General features: G+C 40.2%; 1 protein-coding gene across 7 annotated transcripts in view; it reads right to left on the bottom strand.

Annotated features, from left to right (window-relative positions):
* ZNF532 (zinc finger protein 532) overlaps nt 1-27247 on the bottom strand; it is an 80132-nt gene extending 52885 nt beyond the window's left edge. For 2 of the 7 annotated variants that reach the window (XM_058170379.1, XM_058170385.1), the window contains exons 1-2: nt 22292-26050; nt 21257-21329 (exon numbers count right to left, since the gene is read on the bottom strand). The gene's annotated coding sequence lies outside the window, so the exon portion shown is untranslated. Of the gene's footprint in view, nt 1-19937; nt 20649-21256; nt 21330-21868; nt 21922-22291; nt 26051-26086; nt 26630-27224 lie in introns of those variants that run through there. The other 5 variants (XM_058170380.1, XM_058170381.1, XM_058170384.1 and 2 more) reach the window with 5 other exon arrangements.
* Between the last annotated feature and the right edge of the window lie 319 nt (nt 27248-27566).

Below are 27566 nucleotides of genomic sequence, written 5' to 3' on the forward strand. Positions count from 1 at the left end.
AATTACTGCAGGTTCAAGCCCCACCAGGCCCAAGGTTGACTCAGCCTTCTATCCTTTATAAGGTAGGTAAAATGAGGACCCAGATTGTTGGGGGCAATAAGTTGACTTTGTATATAATATACAAATGGATGAAGACTATTGCTTGACATAGTGTAAGCCGCCCTGAGTCTTCGGAGAAGGGCGGGATATAAATGTAAATAAATAAAAAAAATTAGCATAGCCATAGAGTGTCTGAAAAAAAAATACTGTATGCATTTCACTGAAAAATTCCTCTCCATATTCTTTACTAAGCTTAATATTTTAAAACAGTATGATAAAAGTTCCTTTACAACATTTAACTCAATCTCAGTACTCAAGGTAGCTCAATTTGTTCAGCATCGCAACACAAAAAAGAACTCTGTGTCCCTCTTTAGGGATAGCAGACAAGAAAATGCCTATTGGAGAATCATAATTATAATGTCTGATTTGTACAGGAAAAAAATGTTTCAGGAGAAAAATTCTTAACAGAAACAGAAATTAAAATAATAATTTTAAATAAGTATATTCAGGGTCCAATGAATACCGAAGAAAGAATGACGATGTAAGTATGTTCCTGTAATGGGACAAGAATTTTTTTAAAGATTTTCCTCTGTTAGATGAAGGGGGAAATAAATTAATTTGTATGTACCTAATCCTCTTTATGCTACATACAAAAATGGAAATTATTATGTTTAAATATGGATACATTCAAATTATACCAACATGTCCACAATGAAAAAAAAAATACATTTCTCCATGCTGAGCTGATGACTTAAAAATAAAATGTAACTAGCTAGCTAATCAAATAAGAAGCTTATGTGGAATAACTGAATACATGCACATGTAAAAAAGGACCATGCATTCAATTCTAATTTAATTTTAGGTTTATATGGCCAATTTCAAAAGTCAATCTTAGTAATGGGTCATGTCTGATCCAGTCATGTCTGATTCTAGGGCAGAATTCTGGGAGTTGAAGTCCACAAGTCTTAAAAGTTGCCAAGGTTGGAGACCCCTGTTCTAGGGCACAGTGTTCATCTCTATTTTTTTGGCCAAGGGAGCCTGACTTCTCCGAAGACAATTTCTGTGGCCATGTGGTCAGGATAGCTATACACCAAAGGCACATGGAATGCTGTCACCTTCCCACCAAAGCAGTACCTATTAATTAACTATCAATCTACTTACACTTGTATGCTTTTGAACTGCTAGATATTAAGTAGGAACATGTAAAATATCATGCAATGTTCCACACCTAGAATGGACTATTCCAACCAGGGAATGAACTAGAGGTGGGCTGTACTTACGTTCACAACGGGTTTGCTGGTTGTGAGCGCGCATGCGCATGCATCGGTGAGTACAGCAGGGGTTGCACAGAATTCAGCTGGGCAGCATGGGCAGAGGGAACTAGCCAGAAAGTTAGTTATATATTGAACCAATGAATGAACCAATCTGAGTGTTCCACGAAGTTGTTGACCCATAAATTGGTTGATTTTGGTTGACCCCTTTTGTAACCTAGTTAATCCTCGACATATGACTATGACTGGGAGCAGAATTTTAATTGCTAAGGAAGGCAATAGTTAAGTGAGTCATGCCTGATTTTGTGATCTTTTTTGCCCTCACTGTTAAGTGAATCATTGCAGCTGTTAAGTGAATCACATAGTTGTTAAATGGCTTCTCCCCTGTCCCCCCTCCCCCCAACTCTGCTGGTTGGAAACTGGCTGGGAGGGTTGGAAATGTAACTTTTTTCAGTGTCTGTTGTAACTTTGAATGGTTGGTAAACAATCGGTTGTAAATTGAGCACTTCCTGTACTTGGAATACAGTAATTTATTCCAAAGTCAGAACAGTTTATTTGGGGGTAAAAACAACGATGGGACATTTTGCATACCTATTTTGTTTTGACACACATAAAATATTTTTAAACCACATCAAGGAAATAACTGTAATATCTGACAATCACTGTAATCAGGATTTGTAAACTAGGATTTGGCAAAATATTTCAGAGATGAGTGCCAAAATACTGAACGCTAAACAAAGGTGAAACTGTTGCAAAATCTTTAAATATTGTGAGATTTTGGCAATGCACAGAATCTCATGTATGCACACAGTATCTTGAAAAGCTGGATTTTTCACTTGAAGTTTGCAAAATTTGCCTGCTCTGGCTATCAAAAATAATTTATATTTAATTTGGGGGTTCCACAGATGTGATCATGCATTGTGAGTGCCTCTACTTGGGGATTTCTGCTGTAAACCAGAGGGAATAAAAGGTGTTTGGAGATGGGAACAAATCAAGAAAAATACTGGTGTCTCAAACAATCCCTTTCTAAAACCTCAGGGACGTTTTAAGTTTTGCTTCTATTTTTTTTTTAATTAAAAAAAACAAACCCTTGTTTCAAACTAATCGCAATCCATCTTAATCATAAAGTTCAGTATAATGCTAAATCAAAGTAGAAGCAAAGATAGCAGGTAGGGAAGAGGGAAGACATATAAACAATCAGTTTATCTTGTTTCTTTCTCTTTTATCTTTATAAATCGCAGCTTATATATGCTCTGAAAACACCTACTGTGGAAAACAATTTGCTAGTAAATCAGTGAAATTTTAAATTGGCTTGGCAAAATTATCTGAGCAACCTATTTAGATCTGAGGTATAAACATCTGAATATTATAGGCAAAATGAAGAGTTGGAATGGAGTGAACAGCTTACATACCAGGTGACTCAAAAATCCTATTAACAGCAAATTATGAGGCTCTATTTATCCGCCACTCTCTTGTTTCGTCCAAATTTTTCATTGCAATATCGAACAATAAAAATATTTCCTCCAGTATTTTTGCCTTTTTATTGAATTTGCTCTCCCCAAATTAGGTAAACTGACAAAACCAATCGGTAATCTTGAAAAACTGAAAAAGGACTCCATTTAGTTTGCACTGCTGCAGTGGGTATGTAAGTCGCTTCTCTCCAAATATTATTGCAAGACAGAGATTATCATAATTACATTTGCTGAAGGATGATCACAGTATAAATGCCAAAAAGATAAAATAACCCATCAAATAAAATCCTTTTATAGACCCACATGCTAGTCATTTGGATGCATGTATATTAAAGCTGTGCAGCAGTTTGGATTCAATTCCAAAAATTGTACCAGTGGCTGCAAAGGGCACCTATCTGAGCCCGACTCATTTTAAAGAGTTTCAGACGCATGCTATGTTGATGAATCACTTTTTCTGAATCAAATCCAAAACACCGTGCAGATAGTCCTCGACTTACAACGGTTCGTTAGTGACCTTTCAAAGGTGCAATGTCCCTTAAAAACGTGACTGAGGAGACCATTTTTCACATTTACAGCTGTTGTAACATTCCCCCGTAGTTCACATGATCAAAATTTGGATGCTTGGCAATAGGTATGCAAGTGTGACGGTTGCAGCATCCCACAGTCGTGTGGTCCCCTTTTGTGACCTTCTAACAAGCAATGTCAGATGGGGAAGCCAGATTCACTTAACAACTGTGTTACTAATGCAACAACTGCAGTGATTCACTTAACAACTGTGGTAAGAAAGGTTGTAAAATAGGGCAAATCTCACTTAACAACTGTCTCACTTAGCAACAGAAATTCTGGGCTCAATTGTGGTCATACATTGTGCACTATGTATACAATGCCCAGATACCTTTGGATACTATTTCCCCCACCCTCCAAAATACTATTAACTGATATAGAATCAGATGATGTTAAGACCCAAAGTCACCAGAGGTGGGAATGAGCTTTCACTCTCCACTTTCAGTTTAAAAAAAAAAATAAGGTGGAGGGAAGAAATCTGTTTTACTTAATGAATCCGCATATTAATTGGATAAATCTGTAAATGAAGGTTCTGCAGTCTACGTTCAGCTAACGCTAAAGGAATTCCAGATTAAACTGAAGCAGCAGTGGTGGCGCAGTGGTTAGAATGCAGCATTGCAGGCAAATTCTGCTGACTGCCAGGAGTTGGATCTTGACCAGCTCAAGGTTGATTCAGCTTTCCATCCTTCTGAGGTCGGTAAAATGAGGACTCAGATTGTTGGGGACAATAGGGCTGACTTTGTAAACTGCTCAGAGTGTTGTAAAGCAGCGGTCCCCAACTTTTCTGATTTGGCGGCCCAGTAGGGAGAAGAGGAGATAGTTCCCTGAGAGTTGCAGGACCTTTGTGTGTAAGGGGAGCCATGTTTGTGCGAGTGGAATTTCCCATGTGTGCATGTGCTCGCCCGCCATTTACATGGCCTGTTTTCGAACAGGCCGTAGCCCAGTAGTGGGCCGCAGCCTGGGGGTTGGGGACCCCTGCTGTAAAGCACTATGAAACAGTATGTAAGTGTAAGTGCTATTGCTAAATAGACAGAATCCAATCCATAACAAGTTCAACCAATCCTTGTCTCTCAAATATCATGACTATGGAAGATCTCACACCTCACCAATGAATGTACTGTGACCACTTATAAGGAATGCAGAAAATATTTTCCCAAACAGAATTTCCAAGTAATTGCATCAATACACAGGTAGTCCTTGATTTACAACCGCAACTGAACCTAAAATATCTGTTGCTAAGTGAGACATTTGTTAAGTGAGTTTTGCCCCATTTTACAATCATTCTTGCCACATTTGTTAAGTGAATCAGTGCAGTAACAGGGTTGTTAAGTGGATCTGACTTCCTCATTCACTTTGCTTGTCAGGTCGCAAAAAGTGGATCACGACCCCGGGACACTGCAATGGTCATAAATATGAATCAGTGGCCAAGGGTCTGAATTTTGATCACATGACCATGGGGATGCTGCAATGGTTGTAAGCGTGAAACACATTTGTAAATCACTTTTTTCAGTGTGGTTGTAACTTTGAACAGTCACTAAACGAACTGTTGTATGTCGAGGACTACCTGTATTCAATCTAATAGGGAGAAGTAAATAATTGCTTTTTCTCCCGTAAAAACAATATGGTCTGAAATGCGCTATCAATGTACAGATCTAATTCTACAATTGTTCCTCAATTATATTTTTTACAACTTGTTGCAGAAAAGATGGAAGCTTTGTCACATTGGCAAATAAGAGTTGCTTAGGCAACAGACCTTAAGGAACCTAATTTGCTTTCTCCCAATGTGGAAATATGCTGTTAACTCCAGAGCATAACTTCCTACATCTCTACTGTAGGCGTTGTGGTCCGCCAGTAGCCTGCGGACCTGGCAGCGGAGTCGGACAATGAGAAGGCTGGGAGGACAATGGGCCAGTCCTGGAATCAGGGGAAGGCCCGGACGAGGGCTCTGCATCGGAGGCAGAGATGAGGCCAGGGTCATCTGGGAGTGATGCGTGGACTCCGGAGCCTCCAGAGGCGGACAGCAGAGAGGCAGATGAACAGGAGGAACCTGTTCCTGGTGCACGCATGCGAAGAGCTGCCAGAAGACAAGAGCAGCTGAAGCAAAAAGCACGATTCAGGAGTAAGGCCAGAAGATGATTGGCCACTCCCATAAGGCTTAAAAGAGCAGCAATGAGCCGTTGGGTTCTTTGTAGAAAAGCAACATTGATTCCAGTGCTTCTTGTCAGCGTCTCTTGAACTTTGTGGGGGTTTTGCCAAGAAAAGCCTTTGGCAGGTTGCCAAAGACAACGAAGTTTGGTAAGGACTGTTTATGAAGAATTTGTTTTGGATTAAGTTGAGAATGAATTCATTCTCAGCTGTTCTAATAAAATAAGTTTGTTCAGGACTGAATTGTGTTTGGTAATCACTACTTGAGCCTCGGTCACAACAGTAAGAAACCATGAGAGATCAGTATAGAATAGCTTCTTATCTTGTATGTTAAGCCCTACCAAACCTTTCTTACATTGCTCTTAGCTGGGACAGTACTGTCTAGTTTCCTGGCCTCAGTAAAACCATTTCTATGGGAGATTTTATTGTATAATTGTCCTGCTTCCTTTACGGGATTTTTGAGGATCCAGATAATATGCCAATAACTTTGTAATCCCCCAAACGTTTTGCTACTATTGCACCTATCTTCCGCAATCATTGTTTTAAAATTGTTGGTGAAGAGGGCAAGAAACAACCAGCAATGCAAACACTGACCTGAAAATAAGGTCCAGAATGACCAGAATGACCAGAATGAGGGAGAATTGTTTTTAAAGAAACAAAATGATCCTCTTAAGAATGCTCTTCCTTCTACTGCGATATTCAATTGCAAAAGGTGAACACCTCTGGGGAACTCACAAATAATTTTCTTTTTGTTTTACATTAAATAGATGTTCAGTTAAAAACAGTCGATACTTCAGAAGATCTTACAAAAGACTACAGAGATTAGGTGGCTATCTGAGGACATATCGAAGGATTTTAAAACATTTTTAAAATAGATTTGTTTTAATTTAGAACCTCAATGGAGAAGACTACGCATTTTCCCCGGCAAAGTCTCATGCCTTCTGCAACCAAATATTTTCACTCAGTCTAGCCTTCTCTGAGCTTACAAAATAGCAAATATGCCAAAGAACCAAGCAATACATCTTAAAGTAAGCAGGATCTACTTATAAATGATCTTGGTTGCTTCAAGGCACAACAAGGTCAGATTGCAATAATACACACACAGAGAGAGAATTTTTAAATATATTTTAAAACGAACACAATGATCAATTTCAACCAATGCTTTTCTCTTCTTTCTTTGAAGAAACAGAGTTTAAAAATAAGGAATCTGGGATTTCCTTCATATGGCATCCAGCGTACCACTGGCCTCTCTTGTTGCCTTGCCAGTCTTCCTGTCCGCTTGCCTTTTATTTTTTCAAATTAAATAAATTCATTTTTAAAAAATAAATAGGAAGCCAACATACTAAATAGACAAGTATGATCTTCTAGGAGCCTTATTTACAAGAAGGCCCTCCTAGCCCATGATATTGAAATATTTTTTTTTAGAAAATGGCTTGCTTGCAAGTGTGCCCACCTGACATGGAAAAAGATAAACCTTAGCCAAAATAGTAGCCAGCATCTTTCTCCAGAAGGCATGACAGAGTAGCGGCTAGGCTTCTGGTAAATTGCTGTGATCAGAAAAAGTCAAATTATACAATCTATCAAAGTACTCAAGTCTCCCAGGTTACTGTGTGGCAGACCTCAAGGTTACAATTTTGGAAAAAATTAGGCTTTAACAATTGGGAGGCTACTGAAGCGCAAAATGTTTAAGGCAATCTAAAAATGCTGCAACTGCCGCAGTGGGTTTTTAACATCCTACAATTGTTAATTGATGATGTACTTGTTACCTATCTCACACATAACATGCCTCTGAATCACTAACCTGTCTTCGCTTTCCTTTCCCCACAGTTCCTCCCAATGTAAATCCTAAATCTGTCTCACCACTCTTTGGTCGGATGAAGGGAGCTGCAGCTACAAATGCGTTCGCCTTTTAATAAAATGTGTTAATCAGAAAAAGAACTCAGACAGTGGGATTCATAAAGCATGTTACTGCAAAGACTGTCAGGGGTACAAAATTCAGGTTCATGTTGATTTATAGCATTTATAAATGTTGACAGTGGGCTTGTCGGCTGGGAAGCCAGCAGCCGACGTTCAAGATCCAAGTGCTACACAACAGGATGAGCTCCCATCCTTGCCCCAGCTCCTGCGCACTTAGCAGTTAGAAACCATTCAAATGCAAGTAGACAAATAGGTACCACTTCGGTGGAAAGCTAACAGCGCTTTGTGACATCATGCTGGCCACATCACTGCAGAAATATATTTGGACAGCATTGGTTCAATGGCTTTAAAACAAAGATGAGCAATGCACCCTCTAAAATCCACAGGGACTGCTTTACAGCAGTATTTATGTACCGTACAATCTTTTGCCAAGTTTCATTTTTAACTTGAAAGAAAGGTTTGCTAATGAACATATACCAAGGATACATCTAGCACGATCATGAAATTAAAAATTAGGGTCTGGCAGCTCAGGCTGGCCAATATACTTAATAATAGATACTACTCTATCTTAAGAAGTTGTAAGATCCTGCAATGCAGTACTAATGCACAAATTTTGGGTTATTCTCATGTAATGCGTTCAACTAGGTTCTTGACAGGAGAGTACTGTACATGACATAACACTACCTGAAATGCTATCGAATTGGAGCCGTTTTATTTGTAAAAGAAGATTAGAAAACAGGCAACTGGACAGGCAGCCGAAATCATATAACACACCAAACTAGGATGAGGTTTACTTGGTTTTGGTTTAACACACTGTTTGAATTCAGACACTGTAGCTTATTTGTAAAATCACAGATAAAATAAATTATTTTATTTATTTTCAGCTTCAGAAATGTCTATGGCTCACTGCTTAACTTAACAAGAAAAAAATGCAAAGAAAATAAGAGAACATAGTATATGATAAATCAAAATTAAGCAGAAGAGTTATTGGGAGCTTTGATTTCAGCATTCAAAATATACCTTGGGGAGAATCTTCATCCAGCTAAAATCATTATTTGTTATTTTTCTCCAAAGTAAACCATTGCAGATGAATATGAGCAATGAAAAGATATTTGTCTTTCATTTAAAAACTAAGTAATCAAATTGTAATACTGTAATTTTATTGGTATGTGTTTGTGCTATTTAGATTATTATTTTTAAAAGTGAAACTAACAGTTTGGGAAAAAAATTGGGAAAGAAGAGTCAGATATAACGGCCTAAACTGCACTTTCCAGTTTTGTATTTAAAAAAAATACTTAAAAGCAAAATCAAGTTTCTCTTAGGAAACATTAATATGCTTCTTTATTACTTAAGATGGCATGTGTGCAGATGAATTTTTTTCTGAAATGGTATTAAAATATCCATAATTATATATTTTTTCAAATTAATTTTTCAGTCATTGCAATTTCCCTTATTTTCAAATGCAGCTGATCCAAAGAAAACATATCCTTTAGTTTTTCACTGCTCTTCAATGGAAAATCTGGAATTATAGGAATTAATTTAATTATGTACTAATTCAACGTAATATGAAAACATTAACTGTTTTAAAAAATATTGAATTAACCAAAAGCAGATTTTTATTTTTTTTAAAATACAAGACAATTGTTTATTTATTCATTTATTCAAAAAAAAATTGCAACATCAGTAACTAACCTGAAATTGCTTTAATTTTCAAAGGGGTTGAATTAATCAACTGTGATCTAATAACATGGAAAGATATCTGTGAGGGATGCTTTAAATTTAGAAATCAACACTAAGCAGGAGGTTGGATTTGATGCTCTAAATAGTCTTGTTCCAACTCTAGGGATTTGATGATCATTTGCAACCTTTTTATGTATTGTTTTCCATAGCATATTGAGGCAATATACACCATCAGTTTTATGAACAGCAGGATACACTTCATGTAAATATGGTTCATAATTGCTTTCACATCAGCTAATACATCATACCTTAACTAGATGTCTAAAGCTGCCTTTGCAATACAAAGCTTAAGCAATAACCATGAGGTTTAAGTTTGAACACTAGAATCATAATATTGGAAGGAGTCACTCTTCTGTTCAGGGAGAAATTCAAATGAAAGCGTATGTGACAGATGGCTGTCCGGTTCCTGCTTTTAAAAAAAACCCATCCCCATAGAAAGAAGCCCATCAACTCCCTCAACAATTAGTTCCACTGTCAACCTGCTCTTACCATTTCCGGAAGTTTTTCTTAACATTTAACTAAATGAATCTCGTTCTCTTAATTCAGAGTTTCCCAATTTGGGTGATGGACTATAGGAGTTCTGTAAATTGGGAACATCTAGAAGTAATGGCCTGCAGAAGCTGAGCATGCCCATATTGGTACATTTCATCTTCTTCCTCTCTATTCTTGGTGTTATGACCCAGGCCCAAGTAGGTAGTAGTAAATGCAATCAGTTCAAAAACAGACTTTATTAGAACAGCTGAGAATTAACTCATTCTCAGCGTAGTCCAAACTAAATCAAAGCAAATTCTTCATAACACAATTCTTCAGTCTTATCACCAACCTTGGTCTAATTAGGCAAACTTCCAAAGGCCTTTCTTGGCAAAAGTTTAAAAGTAGAAGACACTGGTAAGAAATAAATGCAGCAAGACAAGGAGCAAGTCTATCAACGTTGCTTTCCGACAAAGAGCCCCAACACTGTTGCTGGTCTTTTAAGCCTTATGGGAGGGGCCAATCATCTCTTGGCCCTACTCCCGAGTCGTCTTCTTAGCTTTAGCTGCTCTTGCCTTCTGGCAGCTCTTCTCATGTGTGCATTAGGAACAGGCTCCTCCTATTCCTTTGCCTCACTATTGTCAGTCCCTAGAGGCTCCGGAGTCTGCACTCCCTGATGGCCCTGGCCCCATCTCTGCCTCCGACGCAGAGTCCTCATCAGGCCTTTCCCAACCTTCAGGACTGGCCCATGTTCTTCCTCAACCTCATTGCTGTCCGATTCCATTGCTAGCTCCGCAGGCTGCTGGTGGACCACAACACTTGGTCTCCATGTTATTGATAGATGAGACAACTCATAAGGCATTTCTATTTCCACTTCAGTCATCTGATCCATGTCCTCTGTCTAACACACCACTTTAGCTGTTACGTTTTCAATATCTCTTTCATTAGTAGACCCTCACTGATGTTCCCAACTCCACTGGTCAAGATATTGAGTGACAAAATTAAAATTTAATCAGTGGAAGGATCCCAAATTAAATTCTTCACTTTAAAAATCTTGTGAAATCTTAAGTAATGAAACAGATATCTGCCAGAGACTGCAGATTTCAAGAATATAGTGGTACTTCCGTACTCATAGTTAATTGGGTTCAGAAGGCACGATGAGTACCAAAAATGATGAGTACCAATTTTTTTCTCATAAACAATAATATAGTGAGTCACAAGGCAGCCGACACCGACAAGTTCTAGCTTGTGCGTTGGGTATCAAACAATGAGTACCGGGATAAAATTTTCCCGTCAAAATGCATTGAGTACCAAATCTGATGAGTTTCAGAGCAGTTGTGTACCAAGGTACCACTCTAGATGGCATGCAGCTGTAAGCAGGTTGATATTACCTAGACATTTCAAGGGCACCAACAGTATCAGCACCTGCTAATGACAGCTAAATATGACCTTCCCCACCAGGAACAATATGAGTCTGAATTTGGATACCATTACTGGGGAACATTCAGCAGGACCCTAAGCTTCGGCCCATCATGAGTTGCCCACCCTGGGTGGGGGGAGGTTGGAATTGATACAGCCTATAAATATCTAAGGTTTCAATGGCTCAGCGGTTAAGACGCTGAGCTGGTCAGCTGAAAAATTGACAGCCTGCATTTGAGACCTGAGTGCTGTGTGACGGGGTGAGCTCCCATAACTCATCCCAGCTCCTACCACTCTAGCAGTTCAAAAGCATGCAAATGAGAGTAGATAAATAGGTACTACTTCAGTGAGAAAGGTTACTATGTTCTATATTTTCATGCTGGCCACATGATGAAAAAGAAACATTTTTCCCTCGGCTGAGAATTGGAGGATTCCCCCCTTGAGTCGGGCACAACTGAACATGGGAAACCGCTGAATGTTTATGAATATCTGAACCTTTTTTGAGGGGATCTCAACCAACAGGTTCTCTCTATACAGTTCCCAAAGGCTGTCTTGGGTGGAGAATGTATGAAATATAGTCTAAGTCCTCTGCACTGGATTAGGGAAGATGGTTAGGAGGATTTTTTGGTCTTCATTTTGTAATGAAGCTTCACTTCAAAAGCTAGCTTTTCTACTAATCAACTAACTGACAAATGTAATTCATTGATTTTTGATTGATCTATTTCACCTCAATGCAGATGTTAGTGAGCCCATGAAGAGCTAAAGGATGTGATTTTTGTGTGTGTCTTAGCAAAGACCAATCTTGAATTTGACAGATTATTTACCCACATCTTATTTACCTTCAGCCCAACAAATGAAACGGGATTGCTTCACTTTGCTTCCTGACTTCAAATCAACCCAATGAATAGTTTGAGGGGGAAAAAGAAAATACCAAGAACCTTCATCATAACAGTAACAGTATTAGTGATCAAAGCACAAACCAGCAGAAGTTGGAACTAAACAAATGCATATTTAATGAAAATGATAAAAGCAAATCTAACTAGCATTTCCCCCTTTCCTCTTCAGTGTTTTCTCTCCAGTTCCTGGATCTTATAAAACATTTATTCAAGTGTTGTGATTAGGTAACTCAGTTTCCCAATAAGCTCTGTAGGCAAAGTTGTTGAAGACTAATCAAGGAGTTTTAAAAAGGGGCTGTGTGTTATTCAATCAAAATACCCAGGAGTTTTCAACTGTATACAGATAGTCCTCAACTTACAACCATTTGTTTAGTGACCATTCAAAGTTACAATGGCAGCGGCTTATGACAGTTTTTCAAACTTACGACCATTGCAGCATCCCCAAGGTCATGTGATTAAAATTTGAAGGTTTGGCAACTGGCTCATATTTATGACAGTTGCAGTGTCCCAGGGTCATGGGATCGCCTCTTGCAACCTTCTTACAAGTAAAGACAATAGGGAAGCCAAATTCACCCCACAACCCTGTTGGTAACTTAACAACTGCAGTGATTCACATAACTGTGTCAAGAAAGATGGTAAAATGGGACAAAACTCACTTAACAATTGCCTTGCTAGTAACAGAAATTTTGGGATCAATTGTGGTTGTAAGTCGAGGACTACCCGTAGAGGCAAACCATAGATGGGAAAAGACTACACATTTAATTTGCCTACTGATACTCATTCATGAAGGGGAGTGATGGCTCAGTGGTGAAAGATACTGAGCTCGTCAGCTAGAAAGCTCACAGACCAGGTTCGAGACCCAAGGTCTATGCAACGGAGTGAGCTCCTGTCCTTGTTCCAACTAGCAGTTTGGAAGCATGCAAATGCAAGTAGATCAATAGGTACCACTTTGGTGGGAAGGTAACAGCATTCTGTGCACCTTTGGCGTGTAGACATGGTATGCAGCTAATGAGTAGGCTAGCTTGGTCGCTCAACAATGAGATACTGGTGAAGCGAGCTGAGCAGTGCTTGCATTTTCTGTGTCACATGAGAAAAATACATCTTCCTTCTCCTGTCCTTACCACTTTCTATGGAAGGACAATCGAGAGCATCTTGTCATATGGCATTACTGTCTGGCTTGGAAGCATTACTGCTTCGGACAGAAAGGTGGTACAGAGGGGTGAGGATAGCAGAAAAGATTATCGGTAGTTCACTCCCTTCTATCCAGGACATGGCATATAAGCGTTGCTTGAGCAGGGTCCACAGTATTGTCTGGGAAGATACACATCTTCTTCACAACCTGTTTTCCTTGTTACCTTCCGGGAGGAGGCTTCGTGGTGTCCGAAGCAGAACATCCAGATTCAGTCAGTTTTGTTCCATAAAGTATCAACCTTGTGAACTCTCAAGCTTCCTCTTTCCGTTATGTATTCAAGATTATGTCTTGATTAATGTTGTGATTAATATTTATATGTATTTATATGTTAGGATGTAGGTATATACATATGTATGTATAGAGCATATCTATATGTGTTTTTATGTAGGTGTACACTTTTGAGAGCAGGCAACAGAATTTCATTTTTTAATGTGTGCCAGCGTGCTTACAGTAAAAAACGACAACAAAGGTTATCTCATGCTGGCTACGTGACCATGGAAAATGTCTTCGGACAATGCTGGCTTCCTCATCCAAGAAACGGAGATGAGCACCATGCCCTAGAGTCAGACATTATTGGACAGGGAAATTTTTACCTTTTTACTCATACACCAAGCTGCACAATGAATATTAAATTAAACCATAATTTATTTAACCTTGGCTTGTTAAATAATTCACAGGTACCACTAAGCTATATACTGTAGTTTACAAATATATTGACCAGATTCACATACTATTGTTAAGCAAAAACCAAACTTATCACAATATTACATATTACATCTGATTAATATTTGGCTTCCTTTTCTTTTTCTACTATTTTTATCTCCAGTCTGTGTTGGTAGCTTTGGTCTCCTTCCTCATTTGTTTGTCCCTTCGCATCATACCTTTCTGCATCCTATTTCCAACTGTTTCAGGGCAAACCAGTTGTTTTTCCCCACCCATAGCAACAGTGTTGATCACTCACTATCCTTTGCATTTCTAAAAATAAAACGTAGGCATTTAATGCATTTACAAATAATGGCTTCTCAATGCAATTCCCATTGATTGGAATGCTTTTCCCCTAGAAATAGCATGCACAATTTTGCTATTAAACTAGACATAGACTGGAAATGATTTTATTCAGTTCAGCATTTCATGATGGGGCAGCAGATAAATGAATAAGTCACACACACACACCCACACACACACACCCACACACACACACACACACACCCCAAATAAAACATGCTTTCATCGGGATTAGGGTTGGGAAAAAAATAAATTTACTACTTATTTTTAAAGATTATATTTTAATCTTTATGTTAATTTTTTCAGGCCTGCAAATGCCTGCTGTAAACATGAACAGACAGAACAGGAAGAAAAGCCCAGGGTGAATTTTGACAATGTTTCCACCTTCCTTTCACAAACCTAACTAGGTTCTTTTAAAACAAAAATCATGATCCTCTGAGTTGCTTGTAACCTCCCCCCCTCCCCCATTCTTACCTACCTCCTGATGTGTACACATTTTTACTGTATTTTATGTGTTGAGTTTAAATGTATTGTTTAATTCTGTACACTGCTTGGCAAGGCATTGCAAGAGAGACGGTAATATAAATATTTTGTGTAAACAAAATAAATTCACAAAATTAAATTTAGGGTTTAGCTCAATTTAAATTTAGCTCAATTTTAAGACTGTCGTTCTAGTTCTTCTATAATCTCTTTGCGTTGCAATAATAATAATCCGCAGAATTCTAGTCTAGAAATCTAGAGGACATCCAGCAGGGGAAGGGTGTTCTAGATCCTCCAGGATGCACATAATACTCACTGAATTTTCCACAATGCTAATCTCATTGGCCACTGTATTATAGAGGAGGAGTTCCCAGCCCCTGGAACTGATAGCAGTCTGTGGCCTGTTAGGAACCAGTCCACACAGCTGGAGGTGAGCGGTGGGCGAGTGAGTAAACAAAACCATCCCACTCCCCCAGGTTCATGGAAAAACTGACTTCTATGAAACTGGTCCCTTGTGCCAAAAAGGTTGGGGACCACTGAATTAATTTAGATTTAGGGTTGATTCAGCAGAACACTCTAAATTCTTCCTTGCTGAACCCTAACCATGTATTACTATAGCAATAACCAAATTGGCTGATAAGCTTCATGGAAATTCTCGATACCAATCCTAAACACATCAAAGCCATCAACAGAAATATTACCATTTTAAAAAAAAAACCTCTGTTATGTGCCTAAATGCAATCAATCCTACCATTTTAACCACAAGCAGAAGAAAGTCACAATCATCCTAGGTCCCCTAAACATCCTAATTCGGTTGTGAAAACAGCTGGATATAGATAGAAATAAAATACAAACAAGATGGAGAAATGAAGGGTTATATCACAGCAGCAGCCATAAGTTGGATGCCTGGAAGAGCTGAGAAGTGAGCTAGAAGGCAGCCAGGTTTCTCGGTGATAATAATAGCTAATAATAGCAAGGCCACTCAAATACATCTTCAATATTCAGAGCCTTTTTTTTTATCGTGATGGAATGTCTCAGCAGATGGCAATGCCATAAGACTTTCTCCTGGTTTGGAAGGTAAGCAGAATTAGGTTGGCTGTACCTAGATGGAAGAACACTGGGCATACCTACCCAGGTATGCAAGAGAGACTGGGAAAAGAAAAACAAGGAAAGCACTTCTGTTCTCTTGCCAAGACAGGGTCCTCTTGTCACCTTATAATAGAACCGTAGATGAAGGGCAGATCAACTCAATAGACAAGTATTTTTATGGCTGCAAATATGAAAACATCTGTCAGGGTGGAGTCCTATCACTAATTCTACTTTTATCTTTTTAGTTTAATTTTATTTTGATATGCTAATTTGTGATTACAATAATATGAGTTGAGATTGGGTATCAGGTTTGCCCTAAGAGTAGGCTTCTAACCTTCCCTTAGGAGCCAGCAGGCTACAATATCCACAAAATTCGGGGATAGATGGTAGACCATAGCACTCTTACTATTGTTTAGCAAAAACGGGATCTCCACTGAATGCAACCTTCAATAGAAGTCTGTAGAGATTCTCAGTTATCCAGGTCATGGCTGTCCCAAAGGTGCCTTTTCAGGAGGCAACTGGATTTTCTTGTTTTTTTCTTTGAAGAAGTTTCGCTTCTCATCCAAGAAGCTTCTTCAGTTCTGACTGGATGGTGGGGAATGGAAAGATTTATATTCCTTGCAGACAGCTGGTCATTTTCATCCTTTTAGAGAAGCACAAGGAAGTCCAGTTGCCTCCTGAAAAAGCACCTTTGGGACAACCATGATCTGGATGACTAAGAATCTCTGTGCAAATTGGTTTCCAGAAAAATTGCAGACTACAGGAACCATTAAGCACTACTCAAGTGACCCTGAGGACACAGATAAACCTCCAAGTGCTTCAATGACCCTCAAAAAGGATGCAAATGATTAGCTGTCTGCAAGGAATATAAATCCTTCCATTCCCCACCATCCAGTCAGAGCTGAAGAAGCTTCTTGGATGAGAAGCAAAACATCTTCAAAGAAAAAACAAAAAAGCACAGTTGTCTCTTGAAAAAGCACCTTTGGGACCTCAATAGAAAATCAAGATTTCTCTCCTGTTTGGAACTGGGAGACGTTGCTCTGAAGAAACATAAAGCAGATATGAGCTACACCAGTGATGGCTAAACTTTTTGCTGTCGCATGTCAAATGTGGGGGGAGTACGGGGGGGGGAAGGGGTCGTGCATGTGTGTGCCCACACCCATAATTCAATGCGCCCCGCCCCTGTGCATGTGACCCCCTTGCCCTCCACCCGCTTTTGGCACGTGATGGCACGGTGGGCCCAGTAGGCCCCTTTTTTTGCCCTCTCCAGGTTCCAGAGGCTTTCTTGGAGCCTGGGAGGGTGAAAACTGCCTCTCCCCACCACCCAGAAGCCCTCCAAAGGCTGGAAACTGCCTCTTTCCCAACTTCTGGTGGGCCTGGAAGGCCTGAAAATCAGCTGGCTGATGTGCACTGGAGCTGAGCTAGGGCAATGCTCGTGTGCCCACAGATAATTAGAACTGCAGAAAAAATAATTGCTACCAACCTGCCTTCCATTGAGGACCTGTATACTGCACGAATCAAGAAGAGGACCGTGAAAATATTTACAGATCCCTCACATCCTGGACATAAACTGTTTCAACTCCTACCCTCAAAACGACACTATAGAGCACTGCACACCAGAACAACTAGACACAGGAACAGTTTTTCCCCCGAAGGCCATCACTCTGCTAAACAACTAATTCCCTCAACACTGACAAACTATTTACTAAATCTGCACTACTATTAATCTTCTCATCGTTCCCATCACCCATCTCTTTCCACTTATGACTGTATGACTGTAACTTTGTTGCTGGCAATCCTTATGATTTATATTGATATATTGACCATCAATTGTGTTGTAAATGTGGTACCTTGATGAACATATCTTTTCTTTTATGCACACTGAGAGCATATGCACCAAGACAAATTCCTTGTGTGTCCAATCACACTTGGCCAATAAAAAATTCTATTCTATTCTATTCTATTCTATTCTATTCTATTCTATTCTATTCTATTCTATTCTATTCTATTCTATTCTATTCTATTCTATTCTATTCTAGATATGGCTCCGCATGCCACCTGTGGCATATGTGCCATAGGTTTGCCATCACGGAGCTGTACCCATCTCCAGATTCTAGATGTGCTGGGCCTCAAACCACGTTCCCAGTTTCTAACATATTTTCCATATTAAGAAACCAGCATGCAGACTGCTGAACAATATTTCTATTATCTGGAGATCAATAACAACCCTAGCCTTCCAAGCAACTAAATTGCCAACGTTCCAATCTTTCTAGGTTCTAGGAAAGTCACTGTTACAAGAAGAATAAAATGTGTTATGTTTTAGTTTCAACTGCTAATATAATAAGACTTACATCATGCCAATCTTCTGAGATTCAGTGAAACACTAAAATTAAGGAATAATAAGTAGCTCTGAGAATCTGGTAGCTAAATAAATGCATACAAAGTAGGTAAAGAAAGGAAAAAAGTAAGATCATAAATAAATGATTTGTATCACCAAAATCATATAGTTCTATGGTACTGCTTTGGATTTTGTCCTCGTTTAACTCTTCCACTTGACCTACTTATATTGCATTAATATGTATTTGAGTTTTTTTTTCCTCCTATGGAAACAGTAATCTATGATAAGAGAGCAACAAATGTTTTGTACAATCAAGTTATCGCCTCTTATATCATACAGGCACACATTCTTGGACCAGCTGTTCCAAGTCCTGAACGGAAATTGCAGATATATATATATATATATTTTCTTTAAAAATATACAGAAACTCATCTTGGCACAATACCACAAGTGATTTTCCATTGCTTTCTTTTAGGATGTTTTCTTGACTTTCCGGTCTAACTGCAGTCCTGTTGGTTCCCCTTCCAAGTACTAGACAAGGCTGAGCTGCTTAGATTTCTAGATCAATCCGTATCAGTTACAGGTTGTCTCCTAGTTCAGCATTTTGCCTATTTGCCAAACTTAGTTTGGCACAAGGATCCTAATATATCTCTCCTTTCTAGCTTAGTCAGCCACACCTTGAAACTTAAGGAATGTTCTGGAATGGCCTGCAATGCCGTAAGTGGATTTAATATTACCTTGAGCGCTTTGAAATGCTTTAGATCTTTAGTTAAAAACACAAGACAAACCAAGAAATATTCTGCTGTGGTTTCCTTTTGGTTTCTCTGCTAAAGCAAAACAGAGCAAATGCCATGGACAATGTTTTGTATAAGAAGGCAAGTCCTGGTAACTACCCCTCCCCCCCAAAAAAAACTTGAAATATATAAAGATGTAGGCCTTATAATTTTCATGAATACATTCAAACCTGCTAAGACAAAGAAACATATGTGCCAATCTTCCACCTTTGATTAATGTATTTAGTGAAAAGGAAGCAAAACTATTTCATTTCAGAAAAAGACATAAAACCTGCCTAAATTGGGCCTGCAGGCCAGATTCTCCCCACGCTGTCATTAAATTATTGTGCCTTGCTCAGAATCAGCTACTGGGAGAAGGCAAAAGGCCAGTCCTGAGACATTAATCTGCATTTTCTGCTTAAATGAATGGCCTACATGGCTTTAAAAAAACAACAACACCCTCCCCTAAATTTCTTCTCTACAACGTTTGTACAATTTAAATAGAAACAGCCAAAGAAACATAAACAGTATCTGTTCAGATTTCTACTGTGATAGGAAAGAATTCCCAGCATAATGTTTGAATGAAAGGGGGGAGAGGAAAAAAACGTTTGCAGCAAGAAAGATCAAATGAAGGCAACATGCAAACAACCCGAAGCATGTATGGTGCACTACTATTTCCAAACCTAAGCTGCCTGAAGGACATTGTCACAAGACAAAGCACTGCTACTCACAATTTTGCAAAAGCCTTCCAAATATATATATATATATATATAAATATAAATATATATATAGAGAGAGGTGAGCATCTGCCCCCACCCCATGGATTGGAGCTGACCCTTAGAAAAAGCCTCAGTGCAGAACAGCCATCTATTTTCCCCCATCATGTAACAGGGACTGGTGGTTTGTAAGACAGACATCCACAGTTAAATACAGAGCTATTGTATATTGGTATTATTAAACACTAACACAAAGATGGTATCACAGCACCCTGGGCTCCTTCATGCAAGCTATTCAATGCCCTGTCAGAATGGAGAAGCACAGCACATTAAAACACCAGACCAAATATTTTCAGGCTTAACAGATCACATGCAATTTTTCAATACACTACAATTTATTCCTTAAATACCTTATGTCATCTGCTGCACAATCAGGAAATAAAGAGGTTCCTTAATGCTTGTGTCACCCTCTAAAGTAGCGAGTCCTGCCTGTCATCAGCCTCCATGGAACTTGCCCAATCAAAAGACTCCCAGGGCTTTTAAGATTGTCTACTTTATTCCGCTTGAATACAACAGTCACCCTAAATATTAAACTCCATCAGAACACATTTTTCTTTCCTTCAACTCTTTATCCTCTATCCTTAGTTATTATTTTCCAGGACTGTACATTCATAATGCCAATTGTCAGCCACGACAGGGTGGATTGCTGTAAGTTCACAATGCACATAAAATTCCAGGGTTACTGATGATTTCCTGTTTTAGGAAGTCACTGTTTCTAGCAAAATAGCCACCAACGCAAACAAAAATAAAAGTCCTCCAGTACCGTCTTTAAGAGCCTTTGTTCTTCCCTTTGCCATTTCATTACTGCTTCATCTTACTTCCCCACTCCCTTTCCCTGGAGCTTCCAGCTTCAGCATAAGATGCAAAATGTCTGCTCTTTATCTAGGTATACATTTCTTTCTTTTTTTTTTAAGAGGAAAGCGAATTATTATCCAAAATCTAAGGCTGTGAAGCTTTGAGTCAGGAGGAGACATTGCTTACCAGCTGATGCACTGTCCATCCGGTTCCTATTTGAATGTCATTAATGTGAGAGTATTGCAATTTAGCCTACTAGTAATCCACTGGTGTTCTGCAAACCTTTTGAAACAGATCCCCTCCTCTGGATTGCTAAAATGTTCAGCGCAAGATTTATTTAATGACCAAAATTCACAGAATGACAGGAAGATGTACATATGCTAATTTGTATAAAATGTACAGTCTGCCTTAAAACTGTCTTTGACTTACAGATCAAAGCGAGGTTATCTCATTTAAGCCAACAAAAAAAAAAAAAAGGAGAGAGAAGGGATAAGAAGTCATCGTGTTGATATGGAGGAAAAAGATGTTAAAAGTTTAATGATCAAGTAATTCAAAACAGCTCCCTGCCATATGGACCCCAATTTATGACTTATCACATGGGGCCCTCTTCTTTTATGATTTAACAGTAGCAAAGAAATGTCTTCCTGTAAGGTGTACCAAACAAAGACTGATTATAGTTAAGTCTTTATAAAACAATAGGTAGTTTTAATCCTAGGTCACCTGAAATCAGTTAAATAGCATTTCCTCTCTTAACTCAGACTACGTGTTATTCTCTAGTGTGTCTCGGTATGCAATTACACATTGTGTTCAGGCTTTGTTACCATGTTATGCCCATGCCCAGATTGTTACACCCTTAACAAGCACCGCAGCTCACCTTGTGTACTTTGCCTTGTGACAATTTTTTAAATGCCAATGATGCCGGTGAAGGTTGCACAACCACAGCAAACCTGAAAGAGTTAAAGGCAGCCCTAATCAATAGGCCTGAAAGGAAAACAAGAGCATGCCTCTTAAAGCTTATTTTGCAAAGGCTTTCATGCACAATTTTACAACAATGCTGGTTTTTTGGGTTTTTTGGCCTTTTACAGATAGATACACGCAGACACAGATTTCAGGGTTTTTTTTCCAGAAAAGAAATCCACAATACAACCACAGTTAAAAAGAGAGCGAGAGAGAGAGCGAGAGAGAGAGCAAAGTAGCAATCCTGAGCCACATGCATAAAAGGGAAATGCAAGCCAACCCATTTTATTTTGCTGTTTAAAAACAAAACAAGCACCAAAATATATCAGTGTCCCACTTAGCAAAGGAAACAATTTTCTTTCTTTCTTCTTAATAAGGGTGATAAACTTCAGCTATGGTCCATTCTTTTATAGCATTACCATTATTATCATTATTTTCTAAAGGCATGAACCAGCCAAAGTTATCAGCCATTGCAAATAGGCACATAACATACACAGAAACCTTTATGACTGTTATATTAGCCACATACCAGAGCTGTGTGTCTAAAGTGTGCATTCACATATTGTTAGGGGATGATATCTGTTCTGCAAGATCCTCTGCTTTTGGTGCCATGAAGGAAGGGCGGGAGGAAGCCATCTCAATAACTGCATTGTGTTCAGGAGCTGAACTGCCTCAAACCAGTTTCAGCCGGTTCTGGTCACCCTACGTAGAAAGCTATGGCAACCCTCGCTGAGTTGCCAACAAATCCTGAAAACCAGAGTGGTTCAGTTGTTTTCTTCTCTGGTGTGCAGATAATTTTGATCTGGTTTCTCCCCCCACCCCAGCCCACCCCCTGCAATTTCAATCACAGCCCCTTACACTGAGACAGAGAGAGAGAGAGAGAGAGACACTGAGATAGAGAGACAGAAACATTTGACATTATAGCTTTTTCCCTTTGCCGTCCACAACTTACCTCCCAAAACCTGGCTGAAAAGCTGTGTATGTCTTGAAGCTAACAAAGAGAGACCGCAGTTGTTGGTTGGGTTTTTTTTTTTAATGCTCACAGGATCTCCTTTGCTGCATGAAGGATACTCGGCCACAAGAGCAAGCAAACCCCCCCCCCACTTCCACTTCTGTTCCCCAAGAGAGGGAGATGCTTCTGTTGAGTGACATACTTTCCTATGTGCTCTCAATGTTGGGGCATTTACAAAAGCAGGATTTCCATGTTCTCAGACCCCACATCTGTAGAACATTTGGAGTGGTTGTAAAATAGTCCTTGCTCTTCACAAGGGGCTTATTGCCAACCTTGTCTATCCATTTCTAAGTCACTAGTAACTTACACGTACCGTAGCAACAGTTGTTACAACTACAAGGCCTTCTTTTCACCTATGCAAGACCCCTTCCTCACAAGATGCTCACCCTGCCATTCAGAAGTTCCATGTCCCTCACTGATGTTCATCTCTACTCTTATAACATTGAATAAGTGTCAGCAAATGTTGTTTTTCTGCAACTTGAAGCAAGGTGCCATGAGAAGTTGACTCATCCTTCTGCAATATTAAAATACTGATGTTCCTAAAGACACCATTTTCCAAGTTGGTATTTTCTATATGTGTTGGAACAGCAGCTTTCAAAATCCCCAGTCCTCATCTCCTTATCTCGGTCCTGCATCTTTTAACTTATGTTTTCATTCAGAGATCTTCTTTCCTTCTTCTCCTTATTAAAATGGTTTCCAAATCCAGCCTCAATAGCAGTGAGATTCCATATTTTCCATAGACTAAAATCTCCTATTTCCATAATTCAAAACCTCCTCAATGGCAGATTCTAAACTAGAAAACAATCTTATTCTGTTTGTCTCCTCCAAGAATTACGGGTTACACATAATCATTCTGGGCAGCTTTCCAGTCATTTACTGGTTGTTATGGGAATTTTGGACCAGTGGATATTGAAAAATATAGCTCCCAACCTCTCTCACCACTAATCATACTGATGGGACTATTGTTTATTGTAGTTTAACATCTGAAAAGCCAGAGTTTCCCAATCCCTGATAATCACCACCATTCAACACAAGAACAGAAGCCGCCATTTTGATAGAACTGCCTGTGGCCATCCAGTAGTTTCTGTCATCATTACACAAATGCACTCTGTAAGAATTTAAGTATTAATTACCATAAACACTTACCCTTCACTTCTCAGTCATATTATAATGGCAGGACTGATTTGCTGGCTGCCTCTCTAAGAAGGATGCCAATGCAACTACTAGTGATTGGCTTCAACAGAACATCCATCAGATATATAGCATTCCACCTCACATCCACCAGATGCATTTAGGAAGCCCACAAATGGGACCTCAAGGGACCCCCCGCCTTTCCTATTGTGTGTCACATTTCGTATACCATTCTGGTCTGCACACTTCAGGAGAGATATTATGGAACTGAAGATAATACAAAAAAGGACACTCGAGATGATCAGGGGCCTTGAAGACAAGATAGAATGATTGGTGAAGTTTGATTGAGAAAAAAGAAATACAAAAATTATAATTAAGTTTTTAAAAATTATATATGGGGAAGAAAGACTAATCTGGGGGAGTTTTCCATTTCCCACAATACTAGAACTAGAGGCCACCAATGAAGATAATTTGTGGATTTAAAAGCAATAAAAGGAAATATTTATTCATGTAGCATGTAATCAACTTATGAAATAACTACTAAGATCTGATGCTGGCCATTATTTTATGTGCTTCAATTGGAGATTAGATATACTTTTAAAGGACAGTTCAGTCATTGTCCTCTAGCTCTGATGAATGGGCATATGGCAACTTTTAAGTATTAGGTTCATAGCACCAACAATGGGACAGGAGGGCTCCACTTATCTCTTCTTAGATACATGTGATAAACTACTACAGCAAATGGAATGGTGGCTAGAGGAGTCTAGGCCTGATCTATGGGTTATTCTCACATTCTTAAATATAATACAGAGATCTGTTTCACAAGGAAGCCCAGATTCACCTCATTCTAATCTCCTCCTGACTCTACATTTGGATTCAACCAACTCCTTCACAAGTAGGTTCTGCTACAGAATGGGCACCAACCATAGAAGAACAATTTTGCAATGGCAACGATTCCACCAAACAACTGTGACAGTTGTTCAGACATACATTTCTCCATTATATTATCTCTACTATTATCACTTTCTCAACAAGGTGCACCCTTTTATGTCCGTCTGTTCCCTTGCAAATATCCCACCTTAGAATTATATAGACATTGTTCTGCTGGATAACCATAAGCAGTGATTGGATATAGATTAGTGGAAGCATCCAGTTTGACAAGCAAAAGAACCAGTTTCAGCCTGTTATCTCCTGTTACATGATGGCAAAGACCATTGTTGTAAAAACTGGGAGATCATTGACGATCAGAACAGATAGTTTCCTGAACTTGTGTCCTCCATGGGAACTGAAATAGGAGGACATTAGCTTGAAGCCATCAGTTTAAAAAGAGCTGGAGAGCATACTGAAAAACTAGATGGACTGGAATAATGCAATTATTTGAATATTTGCAAATATACAGCTGCTGCTTGCACAGCAACTCGTCCATGTTGGTTGTAGTAAAGAATGGAAAAAACACAGTTACGTCAAATAGGTGACTCCCACATTATTGTTACATCCCTATTACTGCTATCAGCATGGAAAACAATCTTGTCATTGGCACTTGCATTCACCATCTCTGCACTGTGCAGCCATAACCACTTAGAAATGAGATTCTGGCAGCACCCACTTACTACATTGTTATCTCATATTCCTAACCAAGGGCTCATGTCTACAGAGACCGTTTCCCTTCAATAACTCAAACCGGCAGTGACAAATAAGGATTGGCTCAAACTCTTCTACCTAAGGGGATTTCAATCTCAATCACTCCATGTCAAGAGTGAGACTCTATCCACCCAAAAATGTTTAATTTCAGAATGCAGATGATTCAAAGCCACACATCTAGAATCTCAATACTTCTGTTTCCAGTCCTGTGGTTAACAATATTTGGAAATAGAAAGTTGATCACGTAGCTATATGGGGCAGAAAAGCATCTCAGATACAAGTACCAACCATGTAACTTTCACCAAGCAACTAATAAATGGGTCAATACCACCCAATTCCCTAAGCACCCAGATCATGGTATCTCTTTGTTCATGCTTTGTCATGGGGTGGTGGTGGTGTAATGACTCCCCAACGTGACACCCAGAAATCTTGTGCATATAACAGACATGTTCAGGGGGGCCTATAACAATGTAAAGAGATGTGATCTCTTCCATATCTGATTTCGGGCCTACCTCCCTTAGCTCCAAAATGTACTTCAACATCTATATCAATGCTTTAAATAAATAAATAAAAGCTTATTTGGTTGACAAACTATTCCTGTTTTACAGGGCAGACGGCCAGGAACCGCAGCCAGAAATAATGGAAGTTCAGGTGTCACTATCTAGATTTAAATACAGGGGAAGAAAACTTCCTTTCATGATCCTATCTGTGGTCGACCTATATAGAGTATGTGGGTTCTCCATTTTTTGGGGGAAATGTTTTAAGAATCGTCATAAGGCAGGCTGCTCTCGTAACCCTTCGCTTTCCCTGCACGTTGAGAAAAAAAAGAACTTTTAACCTCTGCAGCCCCCTCCAACTCCACATCGCCTGATCCTCTCTTCCCACCTTCAGGTCTTCCCAAGAAGAAAGACTGAGAAGGGCCGGCCAAAAATAAAATTAAAAAAAAAAGCTACCCGGCGTTACCTGAGAGAAATCCTCAGTGCATTTACTGGAGCCTCCAGCAAATGGGCCCAGGCTTGGCTGATGCTCTTGGGGAGGGCAGGATGAGGGCCTGAACAAGTCCCCCCATGGATACCCCCCTTGCCAGCAATGCCTTTAGCTCCCGGTGGCTCCTGCTGGGCTTTGCAGAAACAGACCAAAAAAACAAAAACAAAAAAAAACCCCGAACCCAAAGGCTGCTTTTCGGGGAAGAAGAAGGGAAGCGGGGCTGTCCCGGTCTTGAGAAAGAGCGCCTCTCTGCCAGGCGGCGCCGACCGAGGCCTTGCTCAGTCAACCCATTTCTGCGGCTGCCAAACCGGCTCTATTACGGCTCCCAGGCGGGCGCGTTCAAAATAAAATAAAAATAAAAATAAAAACCCCTCAAGCCAAACGCTCCAGCAGCCCCAGGCCTCCCCGAGCTCAGGGTCGTCAAGTCCTCCGCCCGAAGCCGCCTCTCTTGTGAAACCACTGGCGCTGCCGCCTCTCCGGCCTAAAATCTTCGGTGCCTTGCCAACCGGGCTGCCTTTTTTTTTTCCCCCCTCCGGCCGGCGAGAGCACCAACGGGCCTGGCCTGGCCTAGCCTTTTTTTTTTCTTTTCCCCCTCCGGCCGGCGAGAGCACCAACGGGCCTGGCCTGGCCTTTTTTTTTTTTCCCTCCACGCTGCTTCCCGGTCCTTTTTTTTTTTTTTTTTCCTCCCCTTGTGGAGGCCGCTGGCGCTTCGTGAGCCTCTAAAGCTGGCGGGCCCGGAGAGGAGCGAGTGGCGACCGCAGCAGCGGCGGCGGCGGCTCCTCCTCGTTGTTCCTTTGCGGGGCTCGGCGATGAGCCATAGCCGGGAAGGACAATCTGGCTGGAGAAAGAAGATGTGTGCCTTTCTCTCTCTCTCTCTCTCTCTCCCCCGCCCCACCACCACCACCACCACCACTACCCAGCCCTGTGTGTAGGCTCTGCAGCAGGCAGGCCCCGGCAACGGTGGACGGAGGCGAGGAGAAAGAAAAGAGGACGAGAGATGGGCACATGGGGGGGTGGGGTGTTATCTCTTGCAAAGAGAGCCTGATGGATTCCCCAGCTTTGCTTCCCCAACCCCTCGCATGCAACCTCTTCCATCACCCCCATGCAAACAGACCTGCTGCTGCTGGTAGCTTTTGGGCAAGAGGCCAGGGTGCTGCCACGCGGGGAGGGGCCGATCCTGCCAGGGTGTATTTTTTTTTTTTCAGACAGACATGTTTTAGAAGGGTTTTCCTCCACCCCGCCAAAGGCGCCTTTGCAGCCAGAGGCCTGGCTTTTCTTTCTTTTCTTTTTTTTTTTTTAAAGAAAAAAAAAAGATGGTTGCACATAAAGGCAGGCAGGCAGGCAGGCAGACGCAGGGAGAGCGAGCCTTTTGCAAGGACGAGGAAGGAGTGGGAGGGGGGGGGGCTGCCTCTCTGGCTTGGGAAAGAGAGGAATGGATGGGCTTGGGGGGTGGGGG

Source organism: Ahaetulla prasina, chromosome 2 (genome assembly GCF_028640845.1).
Source record: "Ahaetulla prasina isolate Xishuangbanna chromosome 2, ASM2864084v1, whole genome shotgun sequence".
Taxonomy (NCBI): Eukaryota; Metazoa; Chordata; class Lepidosauria; order Squamata; family Colubridae; genus Ahaetulla; species Ahaetulla prasina.